Here is a 16,624-nt window from a genome sequence, read left to right as displayed (position 1 = left end):
AGGTGAGCTTATTTTGCTTATACTTGTTTGTAGCCTACTGAAAATAATTTTGAGTCCGGTGATATATTTTTAGGAATTGTTAAAATATTCCTAGAAAAAAAAACAGGCATCGTTGCTTAGAGAAAAATTCCCTAAATTAACCCGTCGGAAAGCGCTGAGATCTCAAAATTCAAAACAGAATACGAATAAAGACTAGAGCCATTCGATTCCTCATTTAGGATTGTCCAAAATATAAATGTCGTTATTGTGACAATTCCATTCCCCCTTATCGGCTAGATGTAGTTCTAAGCTATAGGAAATATTCTGCTGATCAGCGGCACCAGTTTATGCAGTTTTTGGCAGGGGGGGGGGACAGAATCTGTTTTCCAAAATATAGGTGGGAGGTTAGTTTTGTCGTTTCTAATTTTTGAGTGAAAATACCAAAAATTTTAAAATCTTTTTTAATTGAAAGTAAGGAGCGACATTAAAACTGAAAACGAACAGAAATTATTCTGTATATGAAAGGAGCTTTTCCTCCTCAACGCCCCGCTCTTTACGGTAAAGTTTGACTCTTTCCCTTAACTCTACTTTTTAAAACAGTAGTAAAAGACTATTATAACCAAAAATTCTAGTGTCCTTTTTATGAGTCAAAATGATTAGAGGGCAACTAGCCCCTCCCCTACCTGACACCCTCTTTTACCCAGACTCATCCGATCAAAATTTGTTATATGCATTTTGTTCACAATAGTCCAAAGAGAACATAATGATGGCTTTGGGGTGGACACAACCATACAGAGCCGAGGCGCAAGGATTGTAACTTGTGCCCCGGGCATATAAGGTTTTTATGGAGCTGACGCTAGTATAAACTTCAGATCGGATGAGGCTCATTCGATGGTGAATCGGAAGATCTAGTGCCTTTTTAAGAGTCAAAAGTGAGTGGAAAGCAACTAGCCCCCCTTCCACAAGCCTACCATTCCCCAAAACACATCCAATCAATATTTTAAAAGAACCGTTTTGTTCTTTATTTGTTCTTTACTTTTTCTTTATTTATTTTTTGTTCTTTATTTTTGTTATTTATTTTATTTTCATTATTGAAAGGTCCATGAGTTAGGCCTCTGGAAATTTAAACCTCCCCACAGTCCTCAAATTAAGGCGTGTAAGCAAGGGCACCGGAAGAAAATTTTCCAGGGGTGGAGGCAGACGCCAAAATAGCAGTGGTGGTTGGGTGACAGTTCGGGTGGTTTAGGGCACAAAATTACGACTTTACCCCGAAGAGGACGAATTTGCAGTCAATTCAAAACCCCGAGAAGCTAATTGATTTAAAAGCATCAATAACTATATTTTAGGCTCCCCAGTTACAAAAGAAGTAATGTCACGCGGTGGCGGTACTGGATTCAACCAAGTTGATTCGCTCTATTTGTAATGAAATAAGGCTACATTATGGGGGGTGGGGTGGGAGTGAATCATTGTTTAGGTGGGGGTAGGGTAGACTCCTACAAAACACATTTTAATGGAAAAACTGCTTACATTTCATGAGGCTTCAGATAAATGTGGAAAGAGGTTGGGGGGGGGGGGGTCGAAATTAATTAAAATGTTTTTCTATACAGCTAATATGTTACATCCCATATCTAGAAGCACAGAGGTGGGAAAGGTAAGGCAAGTCATCATTAGCCCCGCCATGAAATTTCTTTGGGGTGGCAAATACTGCTAGGAACTTAATTTTCAGGAATTTTAAAAGGTAATATTTTTCTTATTCTATTTGCTTGAAGTACTTCAGTGTATCTAAAAAATTTTATGTTTATATTTATCGATAAGAAAATCCTATTGTCTCGCAGAATTTCCATCCATGCAAACAATAATACTCCTTTTCATCCAACTGAAATTGTTTATTAGTAATATTAACAAGGACTTTTTACCAATATTACTATTCATCGCCAATTTTTAAAGCATGTTGAAATATTATTCAGAATTGAAATTGCAAATTTAAACGTAGGACGGTACTAATCAACCTATTGGTTTACACATTTTAAAAGCAACTAACCAGGGATTTAAGGGACCTGTACCTCAGATTTTATCTTGGTTAGGACTGGATATGATTTGGTAAAGGGCATTACTAGGTATGAGTAAAGTGCAAATTATCTTATTTTATAAGTGAATATTATACTTTTATAAGTGAATATTAATATTATACTGAATATTAATATTTTATACTTATTTTCACTTATTTTATGCTGATTATTTGTGGTAGTTTTGCACTTGTTAAATTATTTAACTTTACTTCTGTCCCTTTTTTTGTTCAATGGAATTTTTTACTTTTCTTTGAATAAGTTATTTTGATGGAAAAAAGTTTTTAAAATGTCGAATAATATTCTATTTTTTATTTCTCTCTTGCTTTGAAATCACTTATAATGCAGACCTATATAATGCTTTCAGTAAAGCGTATATTGCAATCGCGTTATTATTGGAGTGCAAGGTGGAATATTTCCCACTTCATATATCTAGTAGTTTCTGTTCGTTTTGAATTTGGTTAAAATATCGATTTTATTTTTGGTACATTCTAAGTTCAAAGTCTAATATCTGTTTCTTTTAACTTAAAAATCTGTCTTATATACCTGTTTTTTTTTTTATTATTATGGGGTACAAGACAGAAGACTTCCTCGTTCATTTATTTAGTAATTTCTGTTCGTTTTGAGTTTGAGTTGAATATTAGTTTTATATTTTGTAAATTATAAGTTCATTTTTGGTTTCATTTTTATTAAGTTGTTTCTTTCAACTTTTATTTGATTATTCGTTATAATGTCTGTACTTTTATTTTACTCTGCTGAAGAAATATTTCTTCTCTTTACTTTTGTTATAAGAACTTGTTTCTTTTATTTATTTTAGTAATCGATTAAAATCAAAGGTTAAGGCTACTTAAAGGGGAGAAATAAGACGAAAAAAACAAACGATTTGATTTCCCATTCACTGCTCTTTCCCAATATAATAATCACTGACGTCGCAATGTCGCCTCCCCCCTAATAGAGCCAAATATAACCCCAGGCCATATCAACAAAACTTTTTGATTTTGTAGATTTGCCGTTATTTTTTTGTTCATATCTTTTCAACAGTTGGTTCATAATGCTAAATGAAGCCAATTAAAAAAAGGAACATTTTTGTATAGATCCGAGGACCATAATCTCGTCCCATTTATGGGGGGGGGGTTCAATTGTAACGGCGTTTATTATTATATTTAGAAAGAACATTTAAGGGGGTTTCGAACTGTAATTTTTTCTATTCAGTGTCTGCCCTTTAGTCCTAGCCTCAACCAAAGCGTGCATGGGACTTGGATTGAATTAAGGCTCCTATGAAATGACATATCATATGCAGAACAGAAGTGCTATGAAAGCCTACACGATATAGGCTATCATAGCCTGTGAAATAACATATTAAAAACAGATATGTCAGTTTAGTACTTTCACTCTCCATAAGGAAACACAATAAAATTACGGAAAATTTAATTTCTTAATGTGGGCCATTTAACTTTACTCCACCTCCTCCTAATGGAAAAATATGTAGCAATTATTATATACAGTCAAAGAATTTTCAATAGCGCGATTAGCTTATTCATATTGACATAACGGCAAATGGTAAACAATTGACGAGAAGCAAAGAGTCGCGCTACTGAAAATCCATTGAGTGTATATAATTTGGGCTATATATTTGTCCATTAGGGTTGGGTGAGGGGGGGGGGGGTAAAGTGTAATGGCTCGCATTTAGGAAGTTATTTATTCTTTTTCAAAATTTGTTTCCAAAATTGTTTAGTATTTCCTTCTCGAAAGTGGAGCTACTAAAACGATCCATTCTTTGTTATTAATACAAAATCTATTCGAGAGTTATGACCCCCCCCCGGAAACAGCAAAAATAGTCTTTTTCCTAAAATTCCAATGAAATATAATAAAATTCCTGTATTGAAACTATTTAGATTGTTTTTCAGTTAAGTATGTGTGGAAGTATAAATAGTTAAATTTACAACAGTAAAAATGAATTTTAAATTATATTAATTTTTTAATTTTAATCAATTTAGTTTAATTTTTTAAAAATTAAATTTTAAATGAATATTTATTTTAAACACAAAAGATAATCAGACGAATTATTATTATATTGAGAAGTGAGATGCGTTTTTAGACTTTTCTTTTCTCTAATATGAAATATAAAATAAAAGAATTATTTATAAATAGTGATAGAGACCTGTTTACAAAAAAAAGTTATACCAACAGAATTAATTTAAATGTTTTCACTTTTTGAACTTAATTAAAGAGACAATTATTAACACTTTAGGGAATAAATATTAGTTTGTGTATTAAGCTGACAGTCCATGGTCATTTTTCCCAGTAAATTCAAGATTATGTTCTGGTCTTGTATAGACATGGGGGTTGTCAGCCCTACTCATGTTAATTTTTGGTCGTTTTGAGTTTGACTTGGTTATTTATTGTAATTTCTGTTTTTTTTGGGTTTTATTTATTTGATGGTGATTTGTGGTAGTTTTGCACTTGGAAGTTTATTTGACTTTATTTCTCTTCATTTTTGGTTTAATGGAGTTCTTTACTTTCCTTTGAAAAACTTATTTTGTGGAAAAAGTTTTTTTTTTAGTTAATTACTGTTCATTTTATATTGACAGTCTTTTCAGGGGAAAAGAAAGTAATAGTTTAAATCTTTTCGCTTTTTAAGACTTTATAGTTTGGCCTGCTATTTGTATGCTGGAGAAAATTTATAAGCAATTTTTAACAACATACACCCTTTTGAAAATCTTGACAAAAATAATATCGTTTAATTTAGTTTCTTACCTCCTCCAGTTGCTGAAATAGAAAACTTGATACCATTCGCAAAAAATTCTGTCTACGCTCTTTGATTTCTTTTGAAACACTTGTTTTGTAAAAAAAATTAAATTAATCTCAAATAAATGGTCTTACTGGTGCTTTACGTTAACCTTGAATTACCTTGATAACCTTAAATTTTGTTTCTGTTTATGACCCTGTTTTGATTTTTTTTTTGTCTGAAGTTAGTTTCCTTTGAAGTTTTAATGCTGCTCCTTAGATTCAGTTGATTTTTTTAAATTTTATTTCTGATCTTTTTCAGATAATGCTGGTAAATCAGGTCCCCCTTCGCGAAAAGTTCCTCTCACTAGAAACTCCCCCGTGAAGTTCCAGTGACGAACTTCATGAAACTCCTCCCACGTAAAATACCCCCCCCCCCATTAAAATTCCTTCTAGACAATTCTATCTGCGCCAAAAAGTTTATACGTAAAAATGGGTAAATTTTATAGCTTGCACTTTTCCCCAGGGGCTGTGGGGGATAATATTATTCTCAAAGGCATAGTTATTAAACCTTTCAATTTTGCCTAACCAAATGGATATCTAAAAACTTTGATCAGACTACTTTTGAGAAAAAAATGGGCTTGGGAAGGGGGCTAGCTGCCCTCCAATCCTTTGGTCACTTAAAAAGAGCACTAGGGCTTATGATTTCGATCATTTGAGCCTATGTCTGGTATATTGGTTCGATACAATCATCCCTGGGGAAAACATACAAAAAAGCCAAATAAACACACATCCGTAATCTTTCTTCTGGCAATAAATGCAAAATCCCTCTGTTTTGTATGTAGGAGCTTGAAACCTTTTCAATATGGTTCTTTAATACACTGAATCTAATGATGTGATTTAAAATATGACTACTTATGTTTTGGGAGTGTTTACCGCCTTTTTGAAAAATGAGCAAATTTTCCTATGCTTTTAGCTTTTGATGAGTAACACTAAAACTAATGATTGCTATATGTTTCGAATCAGCATCAAAATTCAACTCTGTTTCTAAGACTTTCGGTTACTATTGAGCTGCGTCGCTCCTTACTTACAGTTCATTACCACGAACTGTTTGATCGGACGAACTATCTACTTTTTTCATTTTCTTTTACTGGGTAGGGCTAAGAACCAGTGACATTTTCAAATTATTTATGGTCTAACTCCTGGGAAACATGCTTTGCCCAAACACGTTAACACATCCTGCAACATGAAAATATTGTTTAAGCACAAAAAGTGCCACACTGGCACAGTGGCAAAATGAATAGAAGAAGCGATTGGAAGTAGAGAGAATTTTGGACTACTCGTTGTTTTAATCTGGAGTAAGATATTTTCCCCTGTCGCTACTCCTAAACCAGTCTTTGTCCCCAAAGGAAATATATAAACTACGTTATATCAACCTCTCCCTGGAGCGTAATTTGCTATGGGGCAGGGGGCAACTACCCTACCCCGATATAAGCTTCCCCCAAACCCCCAGCTGAAATTTAATTTCTTCAAAAATCTTTTCAGAACTGAGATAAGCCTTAATAATTCAAGTTTTCTTTAGTATATTTTTGCCTCTGTGGTACTATATGGCTTATTTTTCAGTTTTTGCTTTCATTTTCCCTTGATTTGGGAAAATTGGCTCCAACTTTGCCCCCCCCCTTCCCCACCCCAGGGTTTTCACGAAATTAATTCAATGGCCTCTCCCCGAAGGAAAAACTATGGAAGTGTTTTTGCTTAAAAATGTCATTTTTTGGTAGAATATATGTCAAAATTAAATTAAAATGCTTTTTAGGTACGAAAAGCGTCACGACGACGCCCCTGTTTTTACATAGTCTACAATTAAATAAATAGAATAAGAAGTAACAAAGGTGTGCTTTTTACTCCTTACTCCTATTTTTACGTTTGTAAATTATCTAATTCCTTTGCTTCTTGCCCTTACAATCCCGTGTCCGAATGGACAGGGGTTCGAGGAGTGTGGGGAATGGGAGTCCCTCGTGTGACTCACCCAGCTCTAAATGGTAACTTGGAGAAAACTACAGTGAAAACACGGGAGGCGCCCGATGTCCCCCCCCCCACACCACGTGTTGCACTGTCGGCCGATGGCAGAGAACCGGGAGATCGGTAGCTAGGCAATGCAGATTTGCATTTCCTGACTACCCAGGCCCACAAAGGTAATCTAATTTTTAAAAGAGGTATATTTGGGTATAATTTGGGCATAATAGGATGGAGCTTTATGACTGACAGTGTGTCACTTCTTGACATAGCGAAATTATACTTTTAAGAATCATATACTTGTGATGAGGGGGAATCAGCCAAAGGTTGTTTTTGCCATTGTCTAGGTAAAAAGCCCACATTACAAACTGATAACATATAGTATAAGTAACTATGTAAACGTCATTTATTTTAAACTAAAATTTTGCCGTTATAAAACAGAATCCTGTCCTATCTGAGAAAGTAGACGTGAATACTATGCAGAATCATCGATTATTTGGATTGATTAGACTCGTCTGCAAGATCCTTGGGCCAGGCACCTATACAAGAATTTATTTTGGGGGGCGGGACATAATAATAAAAGAAATCAGAAAAAATAGATTACAGTGCCTCGCCCTCCGCCAAGGCTGTATTCAAGGGGTTTAGGGGGCTTGACCCCCTTTCCGGAATGTTTGTCTGACTGGTAAAAACGTAACAAAAGCAAATATAAATCAATTTTTGATGGGTTTTTTAAAGTTCTTTTTTAAACTAAAAAAAACCCTCCCCTCGAAAAAATTCTTTTGTCAAGTCTGAAGAATGTTCGTCTAAATGCTAAGAATTTGGCGTGTATCTTTGTTTTAAGTTGGAGGTATTTTAACATTTATATTTACATTTCAAGTTTATTTCCAAGTGCATTCTAATTTGACTAAATATTACTCAGCTCAACGCCTCTGCCCTTCCTACACAATTTACGCCATTTGAACAACTCTAATCAGAATTCTGAGAAAAATATACAAATGAAAAACCATTTAGGTTAGCTGACCTTTTAGGAAGACCTGGGGGATTTCATTTGGGCATTCATTGGCCAATTTTATCGCAAGGCGTATACTATTAATCACGTATTTGCCATTTAGGGAAGGCGTCTCTGTCAACCAAGGTGATCGATTAATGAAAACCTGACAATGCTTAGGCCTGTATTATTAGGCCTTAGGCCTATAATTAGGCAGGGAAACCGAAGCATTATAAATCGAAGGGCCTGCTGTTAAAACAAAGTTAAAAAGAGGAAGACTTAGGCGCGTATGCTGAGCGGGTCTTTGGGTTCGGCCCTTTCAAAAATGTTAACTTTCGGAATTTAATGACAATTTCCTAAGATGCTTATGCCTACATGCCTGTAAATTTTAGGGATAGGGGTGTAAATTTCCTCCCTATTGGGTGCCTGAGAACTCCCCTGGGATTTTTTTTTATAATAAGATATACCTACAGTCCACAAAATATGGATATTTGATGCTAAATAAGCCCCTACTAAGGACAGGACTAGTCTTTCCCTCAAAATACGAATATTCTGGCCGGTTCCCGCAAAGTTTTCCCCATGCACATCTGCATACCTGATGTATGTGGCAGGATGCAAAGGGTATTTTCCCATGCCACTGGCCAAAAGGACCCACCCAAAGTAAATTTTGAAGAAAAACCGGTTACGAAAATGTGTGACAATCAGGATGTTTTTGCTCGAAAGTCTTTTTTTTTAAAGAATAAGAACCCCGTATAAGGAAAAACTTTCCTGATGCTTCCTTATCCATCGAAGATGCTCTTATAAGCCTACATATTATAGGCGTACACAGGAATAAAGCGTATTGAGCATCGGATGATTTTTTTTTTTCAAGGAGAGGAAGCTTAAGAAAAGGATAAAAAATTAGTTTTCCCAATTTTCCCCAAGGAAATTTCCCATTTTGTCTACCTTTGTGCATGTATCCATCTATGCATATGTAGCCACCGTAGTGTTACAATTGAAGGAGTAGGCCTGTGAAGGAACCTTCATTGATGTTTGTAGAAGATGATAACCAAAAAGGGATTTTTTCAGAAATTTGGGCTGCATGAAATATTAGATGGCTGATTGCGACATCCGGCAGACGAGAGGGTGCCCACTTTCCGTCACCTGATGTACATCTTAGAACGCCATTTGTGCCGTCCAGTTCCACAACGCTTGGCACTGCTTCCTTCGTGCTTTGCGCTGTTTCTGAAGTGCCACGCTTGACGCGCAACACCTGATGTATATGGTTTTCGAAAGCGGGTGCCCTCTTGGTGGTAGAGCAAGCTATCTTAGAAACCGTGTAGTGCCAGACGAAAAGCAAACATTAAAAAAAGCTTATTCTTAACGTCGATTCGTTAATGTCGCTATATTTCTATTTCCAAATATAATAAAATCTTTTAGTTTAATAATAAAAAAGTATACATCACAAAAAAATATCAGTTTTTTCCTCTTATTTTTTTAGTGTTAATCTGAATGTTTACGATAAATTGCTAGTCTGGTTCGGTCTATGTTCTTCTCATTTATGATTTTGACATAAATAATATTCGAAAGAATTTTTATGTTTAAAGTACTTAACGGAGGATCGTAATTAATGTATCTGGACAAGAAAGCATTAATTAAAATCTTTCTAGAAGACATTTGGCAGACCGTAAAAATGAAGTTCTATTGGTGTTCATCGAAAGGGAAAGCACAAAAAAGTAGAATGTGAAGAGGATATATAGGGGTTGCCCACTTTACGCCACCTTGTGTATATATTTGAGTGTTTTGATTGCCAGAGAGTTTCCCCACACTTAGTGCAGTCTCTGAACACTTCACTCCGTTTGCCACTCTTGGCAAGTCCGTCCAGGTGTACATGATTTCTGAAAGTTGGTGCACCCTCAGAGGATGCTGAAATCAGGCTGTTATAAAAAGCAAGAGTGAACGTTCCTGAACACAGAGGAGATAGGGGGGATTCCCAAACCCGTGACTACTTTTCTTAGGAATACTCAGACAATTTGAGGGTTGTACAACCCTTTTTTATGTTTTGATTTTCGTTTTTTTTTTCAGTTGATCAGTTTTTGTTGTTGTGTTTCGTTGTTTTTTAATTTTGAATTCATTCATCCGACATTGTCATAGCCAATATTTTGAAATAAATATCTTAACTTATCAAAGACTAGTCACCCCAAGGAAAATTTTAAAAGTGTGAGGATTTGTACAGGGGACGCCAATCTCGAAAAAGAGGGGGGAAAGGGTTAAAAGAAACAACATTTTTGAAACCTAAGGAGACAGGGGGAAATTCAGTGTTTACGATTTTTTTTCAGTCAAATACTAAAAAGCATTTCTCAATGTCTAGGATGGCAAATACCCTTCTATCCTTCCCATCAATTGGTGCCGTTTTGCTTATACTCTTTTGGAACATCCAACCCTTCCAAGAAAAAATAAAAAAACGTCATCCGTCCTCAAAAACTAAGTCTGTGTGGACGTTTGGGTGGTGAAGTTAAAATATAATTTTCAGTTTTATAGTTGCAATAATCAGTGGCGCCAGTTAACAAAAACTAGGGGGGGTGTATTTTTCAAAATATAGGTACCTAATTTTGTTTTTTTTAAATGTGGGTGGGGGATCTAGAGGAGACAAATGCGACCCCTCCCCGGTTGGTGCTACTGTTAATAGTTTTCAAATATTTCTTAAAATTTTTCTTAGGGCTGAGTTTTCGGGATTTCTAACAAGAAAAGCCTTTGCGATAAAAGTGCATGTAGTGAAAAAATTAAGATATCACTTTCGAATTAACATGGAAGTTTAATTAACATTAGTTACTTTAATTAACTAGTAGTTTAATTAATATTGTCAGGCTTATGAGATAATTCCCAAAAACCGTTTACTAAGCTTTTCTAAAAAATAGGATCAACAGGGTAATGTATGTTCAATCACGCCTTGATCCCCCTTATCTAGATGTCTCTGCTGATTTTCCCGTTGAAAACAGCTTGTCAAACTATATTTAGTGATTTTCTCAGAAATCTGAAATTGTTGGATATGACCTATGGGCCTTCCGGTGACGAATGTTTTGATGTTCTTGGGCAGCTTCCCCATGGATTATCCTTTATGTGCCCATGAATGTGTTGGCAACACTAAGGGGGGACAACTTTGTCCCCTGAAGATTTTTTCCCCTTAGATTAAAAAAACACCTTTTTAGTTGTTTTTACTGAAAAATGGTTTAATTTGGGGTGTTCTCATTAAAAAGAAAAACTTGTAAATGTTGTAAAATAGTTTTTAAAGTTTTTTGAAAAATGACCTTTATTGAAATATTCATTGAAATAAATTGTAAAAAATACAAAAAACGACAAGCAACAAACAGGTTCCCCCAGAATTATCCTAAGGGTGCCGTCAGAAATGTTGGCAACACTAAGGGGAGGGTAAATCTATTCTCTGAAGATTTTTGCCCCTCCTCTCTAGATCTCAAAGTTTTTTCGGATTTTCATTGGAAAATGGCTTCTTTTTAATATTTCCATTATAAAAGTTGAAAAACAACAACATTGTCTCCCCCTACCTATAGATTTTGAAATATACATTTTTTGTAAGCTTCGAAAAATGGCTTTATTTATATTTTAGTTTTTTACTGTTTTAAAAAGTAGAGTTGAGAGAAAGAGTCAAACTTTAGCGTAAAGAGCGGGGTGTTGAGGAGGCAACAGCCCCTTTCATATACGGAGTAATTTCTGTTCGTTTTAAGTTTTAATGTCGCTCCTTACAATCAGTTAAAAAAAAACACGTTTTTTATTTAATTGTTTTCAAAATTCTGTTTTTTAGAGTTTAGGTTAGTATTGAGCCGGATCGCTCCTTACTACAGTTCGTTACGATGAACTGTTTGATGACTTGAAGTTTTTTTTTTATTTTTTTTTTATTCTAATTGGTCTAGCTATATATGACACTTTTACAACCCTGTTTTGTTTCCCAGCAACAAAGCGGGAAAATAAGAATGGAACTTGAAAGCAGAAGGATAATAAATCTTTGAAAAATGGGGCAATGAAAAATAGATAAGAGGAACACTGCCAATTTCGTGTTGCCAAATAATTTACTGCCAACATAACTTGTAAAAGAAAAAAAAACCGCATAAAATTAAGATTAAGGGAAAAGGCAATATTTCATGGGTTACTTCGGAAAATAATTGATATTCAAGGTCTGTTCTGCAAAAATTTTCGCTGCAAAAGGAATTGATTTTGTATTTTAGCTTTTCATTTGGGAAATAGAAAACATAAGAATGTATAGTTTGGGGAGACTAGGTAATTCATAGATGGGGCCCCAGTTTCCATCAAATTCATTTTTCCTTAGAACACAGGGATTAACGAACTATGAAGTCCATTGAAGATTAACACCGGTTTTGAGGAAATACAAAGCATATGAAATTTTTTGTAAAAGTAAATATAAATGTTCAATGTGCCTCCGTTATCAACTAAGGAAAAAAAACTATAAAAATCCCCCTGAAGAGAGACGTTATTCTGGGCAGTGTAGGTACAACGAGGCTGCAATTTGACTTTATTTAATGTTGGTTAGGCAGAACTCCGGCCCTCAAGGGGATAAGGTAGTGTGTTTCTCCTATGGAGAAGGAATGATCGGAAAAACTGTATTTTTATTCCACTCCTTTTCAAATTTTTCAGTAGGTCTTCGGTCCAATTTTAAAGGGGAATCTCCTCCCATTCAATATCCTCCATATATTCAATTATTGTAATTTTTGAATACCTTACCCTAACATTTTCAGGCAGAGGAAATATTTTAACTTTTCTTGGGGGAAGGGGACTGTCGGAATCCAGTTCTGAAAAATAATAAAAAGTCTCCCTATTTTGTAATGTTAGTTGAAATTCACTGACCCTATTCGATATGGTATCCCTGGCTCCATAGGCCAGATCCTGACTCATAGGGCAGGATCTAATTTCAAGGGGCCTCTCCTCCCACTCAATATCACCATATGAATAGTGATATTGAAGCATCACGACATAATTATCGTGATGCTTGAAGGACTTACCCTAACATTGTAGGCAAAGGAATTATTCTAGTATTTCTTGGGGAGAAGGGGCGACAGGATTGACAGGAGAGATAGGTATTCTACTAAGAAGGGACTATTGAACCTCAAATTCTAGACAATAATAAGGGTTCTTAATTTTTTGAAAAGTTAGTTTAAAATTCACTAGCCTATTTCATATGGCATATTTCATCCAGGCTTCTAAGTCTGGCTTCTGGCTCCTAGGGCAGGATCACATTTAAGAGAGAATCACCTCCCCCTAAATATTACTTTTACATTCAATGATTGTAATCCTTTGAAAAACCTACCCTGGCTTTTTTTAGGGAGAAAAAACAGTCCAGTTTTCTTGGCAGAAAAAGGGCCAGAGTTAAGGCCTCTTCAAAAAGGGGAACTGTTGAAACCACCACTTTAGAAAATTGTGGGAGTTTTCCCTTTTTTGCCCACTTTGTTTAAAATTCTCTCTTGCCCTCTTCCGTATGACATATCCCTGGTTCCAGAGCCTGGTTCCTAGCTCTTAAGGTAGGATTCAATTTCAAGGGAGAAATCTCACTCACCCTCAATATTCCAGTATATTCAATGATTATAATTTTTCGAATGCCATGCCCTAAGATCTTTCAGGCAGATAAAATGTCAGTCTTTCTTGGCGGAGAGGGGCCTGAGACTAAGATTCTTCTAAGAGGGGAAATCCAAAATTCCCAAAATGTTCCTTCTCTATCCCTGGATTCCTTCTCTGCGAAGTTTTTCCACACTCTCATCTAGTTAGCATACCCAAAATGTTGAAACCCAAATTCTAGAAAATAATGGTAATTCTCCCTTTTTTGTTCATTTAGTTTATAATTCTCTGGCTGTTTTCCATGTGACATCCCTGGCTCTAGAGGCTTGCTCCTGGCTCCTAGGGTGAGATTTTCGAGGGGGCATCTCCTCCCCCATCAATATGTCACATAGCCCTACATTCAATGATTGTCATACTTTGAAAACGCCACCACAATTGGAGTAGGTTATAGGGCTGGAGTGAGGAGAGGGTTTAAGGGGTTGGGGTGGAGGGAGTTGTATTTGGATGAGGGTTGTTACCCTGGGAGTGTTTCAGAGAAGGTGATTGTCTTTATTCTTTTTTTCTTTTTCATCATTATTTTAATTAGTTTAGGATGCCTTTAGGAATGTTTATGTAGTTAATCGCTACGTGTTAGCAAAATTTTAATTTTTCCCTAGCTTAGTGATTTATATCTGTAATAGTTTATATTTTTCTTTATTATGTAAAAAAAAAGTCAAAAGATTATTGGAAAAGGGGACTCTTAAAACCCAATTTTAGGAAATAATGTGAGTTCTCTCTTTTTTACACATTTAGTTTAAAATTTTCTGGCCTTCTAGGGTGCTCCTGGCTCCTAGCCTTAGCCTGGCTCTTAGCCAGCCTTAGCCTGGCTCCTAGCCAGCCTTAGCCTGGCTCCTAGCCAGCCTTAGCCTGGCTCCTAGGAAATCTGATTCACCATAGCGCTCTAATGAACATAATTTGTTTTAATGACAAAGTTTGTAATCTAAATAGCCAAAATTGCAAGCCTCCTGCTAAAGCTGTGGGTCGTCTCTTTATGGCTTACGTTGATGGAGGAAATGTAACAGGCCATATGTTAAAAATTAAATCGATGGACAAATGGATAGGTTTTTGCTATGAAATAAAGTACGGGTTTTAATACCGGTAAAAAAAATTGATTCAAATTTGAATTGCAAATAATTTTTTTCTTTATCCATGAAATTTTTCCGAGAATAAACATAACAGCATTTGTCCCCTTAAGATGCAACACTGTATGTCTCTCATCATTTTTTTTTTTGTCAAATTTACATAGCTCTGAAAGGGCGCAGGCATGTCCCTGGATTCCTTCTCTACTCAGTTTTTCCACACTCTCATCTAGTTAGCATATCCACCCTTTTTTCAATTTCGACGAATCCCTCCCCCCCTCTTCTTTAAAAAGCATGATGCCTGCGTAGAGCCACTGGAAGCAAAATAATTGTATTATAAATTGGACAATTAGCTGAAATATATTTATCTGTACATACGGATATATGACCTATAAAAGTGGAGAGAAAGAAGCCCGTTAGTTCTTGCTACTAGAGGTGAATCGTACATTAATCTCTCTTATTATTTTTTGTCAAATTTAGAAGTAAAAACCTTAAAACCTTAAATAAACAATTTTGGCTTTAAATGGACTGGAGATGTCCTCAGGATTGGAGGTTCTCAAGCCTTTCTCTCTGTACACAAAGTGCATTGTATGCCCTTTTTTATTCTTCATGGGAGGCCTGGAAGATCCGTCCTGGAGATGGTCTCTGTGTGTGTCTTAAATATGGCGTATTTGTCTTCTTGCTAAAGTTTGACAAGTGCTTTTTTGAGAGCTTTTGACAATTAACAAATATAGACAGTTGTCAGTTTTATTTATCAGTTAGTCTTTGAAAATATGTAACCAAAACAATCTTAAAGTAAATACAACTAAATGATTTTTTTTTTCATTCCTTAAGCTGAAATAATGAATTCAAGCTTGTTGTTACATTGCTCTTATGTCAAAGCATTCATTACTAACGCATTCAAATGAACATAAGCTATTTTTTTTTTTTAGTTTTTTTAAAAACGTGGGTGTCCGTGGTCATAAAAAGTTGGAACGTAACTCTTAACTTTAATTTGCAAAATAACCTTTTTAGATTTGGTTTTTGTTCATGTTGAAGTAAAAATATCTAGAGTTACGTTAAATATGTAGAGAGCTTTTGCGTGCCTCAAGCCTGAGAGCATTTGAAAATCTAACGAATTAAGCCTTTGCCTCCCTTCCCAGATGTTTCGGATGATCCATCTAGATTTCGAAAATTGCTTCTTTTTTTTTCATTGATAAGTATCCCTTACATGTCATTTTCATTGACAAAATACATTGTCTGTTAATAACGTCATTTATAGTTGTGATGAGATAATGACAAAATACATTGTCTGTTAATAACGTCATTTATAGTCATAGTCTGCCATATATGGCGTCATTTAAAGAACGTACTTGACGACATTTCAGCAAATCAAGTAAAAGATCCAAATCAAAATCAAGATATGTATTCCTTACATGTCATTTTCATTGACAGAATACATAATAAAATTATCCCGCCTCATATTTTCAAAATGCATTTTGCCCTCTCCATATTTTCGTAGATTGGGACCATTTGATTCCATCTCGGCGAATCCAGTGGTGTAGTCAGAGTGTTTGTATTAATGATTTACCACATCCGAATCAATATGATACCACATCCAAATCATTAATGATTTACCACATCCAAAACTTGGTTCAGACAAGTCTAGAATGACGAAAGTGGAATTTTCACTGGAGAGAACTGTAGTTCCTTTTCTGGCAAAATTGTAATTTGTCCCATTTTGCCTTGGTATGATCTCCCTTGCTACTTAAAAATACTATAGTTCTATAATTTATGTTCTCGGAACGACCCTTCTATCTATATTTCATGACTAGCGTGGCTGGTTGGCCACACCATGACTGGTGGGGCAACCACTGGTTAGCAAAATTATTTGGGACTATTTCACCTTTTTTTCAAAATTACGCAAATTTCTTTTATAGAATAGATCTCAATAGGTAGCCTAAGTTAGAATGAATTTTGTTGTTCTCAAATTTGGGATCAGCATTAAAAGCAAATAATTTTTTTATAATGCTATCTAACTTCCACTCTTTAGAGTTCCATTTTCTATTGATAAGGGTAACTCTTTACTTACTGTTGGGTTGGATTATTATTTTGAAATCTAATCGAACAGTGTTTCAAATTTTTACTCAGGATTATGATACTTACTCAGGAGATTTAGGAACTAACTGGTG

Source organism: Artemia franciscana, unplaced genomic scaffold (genome assembly GCF_032884065.1).
Source record: "Artemia franciscana unplaced genomic scaffold, ASM3288406v1 PGA_scaffold_52, whole genome shotgun sequence".
Classification (NCBI taxonomy): domain Eukaryota; kingdom Metazoa; phylum Arthropoda; class Branchiopoda; order Anostraca; family Artemiidae; genus Artemia; species Artemia franciscana.
The sequence above is the reverse complement of the archived record's forward strand: the minus strand, read 5'-3'. Positions refer to the sequence as shown.